Raw genomic sequence first — 2,891 nt, forward strand, 5'->3', positions numbered from 1 at the left:
CCAAAGTGCCATGATCTCATTGGTCAAACAGCCAGTGTTTACAGACAAAGAGATTTGATTGGTCAATGTTGCTGTCAATCACCAAAGTGCCATGATCTCATTGGTCAAACAGCCAGTGTTTACAGACAGAGGGATTTTATTGGTCAGAGTCACTGTCAATCACAACAAACCTTGTGGGCGCTAGGATTTATTTTTTCCTAGATAAAACTCGCTTGTCTCTGGAGTAAGTAAACTAAAGTTGTTAATTTCATTGATTTACAAATGTTCGCCTCGTTATTTAGGTAGAATTTAAACGAGGCATTAAAACGGTGTCCATACAACATGACTATAAAGCTCAAATTAAAACCGGAAATCGATAAATAGAGCTTGTTTTTCCCCACAACCTTTCCTCCAATGGCTTTTTTAGCCAGTACTGGAAATTATTATTTGGACAATAAAATAATTGTTGGCATGTTTGGACTGTACTACTTTTCCTTAATTCAATGTTTTATGTCAGTGTACTTTATTAATATTCAGTTTTATTTTTATTTATTTATTTATTTTTACATTGGAGATTTTCAAAAATTACCTGGACTCATTTAACATCTTACCTCCCCATCAATCTGGTTTCAGGAAACAACACAGCACAACCACTGCTTCACTGAAGGTTCTTAATGACGTTGTTGAAGCACTGGATGCTAAGAATTATTGTGCTGCAATTTTCTTAGACCTGTCTAAAGCTTTTGACACTGTGGATCATAACATCTTGTGTCATAAACTCTCAGAAATTGGTTTCTCAGAACACACCATTGGTTGGTTCTCTAACTATCTTTCAGACCGGCGGCAATGTGTTCAACATAATGGTACTTCCTCCAGTTATTTAACAGTCAACAATGGTGTACCACAAGGCTCAGTCTTAGGACCCACCCTCTTTACAGTCTACACACATAATGTAGGTAAAAACATCCCTAATGCATCCATACATTTCTATGCTGATGACACAGTTGTTTACTGTCGAGCTAAAACAGTTATTAAAGCTTTCCAGCTTTTGCAATCTGCATTTTACATCATCCAGACAGATTTGTTCCATCTCAAACTTGTCCTAAATGCCGACAAAACCAAAGGGATGCTTTTTTCAAACAGGAAGTCAGTCCCAGCAGTTCTTCCTCTGATTTTATGCAGACATGTTCCTGTTTTTAGTTTTCTACATTCGCCTTATAATCTAGCTGTTTTTGCTACTTTTTTAGCCATCTTATTTGTAAAAAAAAAAAAAAAATCTGTATGCCTTTTTTATAACTGTCTTGTTGTCACTGTTGTCACTGTTGTCATCATTCTTTGTTGAAATCAGGTCTCTTATAAATGAGTCCTCGAGGCTCAATGGGATTAACCTGTCTAAATAAAGGTTGAATGAAAAATTTTGAGCTTTATAAAAGTTATATTTAGATTTATAAAGTGTGTTTATTGTCTCTATAAAACAGTCTCCTCTTGTAGGCTGGACTTTATAATTGAAATTCGGGCAAAAAAGACAACAGTATGAAATAAATGAGTGCAAACCTGCAAAAATGTTTTTAATTAGTGTAAAATAAAACAATGAATTCCTCTCTGATTTTCTTGTGCTTCGTTCCAGTCATACCTCGTACTTGTCATACTTGTCATATAAAAACTTAGATTTTGAAAGTCAGTCTGTCCATAACTTGGTCCATATGTTGACATTTTTCGCAGCAATGCCTCTGCAAGAAACAACGTACATTCAAAAGGTTTAAATTGCAGAAATCCAGTTGTATTTTCAGAAAAATCACTTAAAATAAATCATTTTTATTCTTGTCTTCAAATCGTGTGCAGAATTATACGTTTTCTAACAGAAGTAAGAAAAAATAATCACCTAAGCGTCTACAGTTCCCAAGCTAATAAAACGTTTTGTGAGCATTTTAAAAAGTGTATAATTGTTTAATAAAGAAGTTGTTAGGTGTTTCTTTTAGACACATACCTGTAGTACTAAACACTAAACCTTTTCTAGCCAAAGGGATGTATAAAAACAAATTAATTCCAGCAGTTTTCAACCAGTTGAAAGAAAAAAACACAGTCAAGAGACAATCTTTGTACTGGGGTCATCGTTCTGTTGCGTGATGCACCTCGCTGCTTCAAAGTGAACTCTTTAGTAGTTTCTTCTATTTTTGCAGGCGCTTCAAAGAGCCGCCCAGGTTGCTGTGGTTACACGAAGAACGTCTGGGCTCGCAGCTTTGCTCAGGTAAACAGGAAGCTTCAAAGATCCGCTGCAGAAACTACTATTATTGTTTTCTGCAGCCCACAGCAGCAGCATCTTTTAATGAGACAATTAAAATGATTTCTTGGACAGGAGAGGTGCAGGCCATTATGCTGAAGTCTTACAAACTCTTTGAACCGCGATGGCAACACTTTTCATGTTAATTAATTGGTCACACGGGGATCTGTACAGCACCGAGGAGGTCCACAGTTTATGTATATAGTCTGTAATCATCAACACTGATATCAATAAACTAGAGCTTCTTAATAAAGCAGAGCTGTGCTGTAATTCAGGCACGGGTTATGAAATGTTTGGCCTCATTGTTCACTGCAACAACAGCAACAGTCTGTTTACAATATTTAATTAACGACCAACCGTTCCCTGAAGGGAAGCAGAGATTAAACTCAAATCATCGTATGGTGATGAGGAAAAATGGAGTTGGGAGTCGTGTTGGTCAAACCTCGTTGATGTTGTGAAGCGTAACATCACTCAGAGAATGTTGTGAACGACTCAGCCCCAAACAATTAATAATAATAGCTCAGTATCTGCAACATTGACTGAGTTATAGCAGTTTCTGTGTTGGTTGGGGTCAGTTAGCTGTGGCAGCCATCTTAAAGTTCAAGTTTTTTTTAATTAATCCAATGATTAC

This window comes from Nematolebias whitei, chromosome 11 (assembly GCF_014905685.2).
Source record: "Nematolebias whitei isolate Nwh7 chromosome 11, NemWhi1, whole genome shotgun sequence".
In the NCBI taxonomy this organism is placed as follows: Eukaryota; Metazoa; Chordata; class Actinopteri; order Cyprinodontiformes; family Rivulidae; genus Nematolebias; species Nematolebias whitei.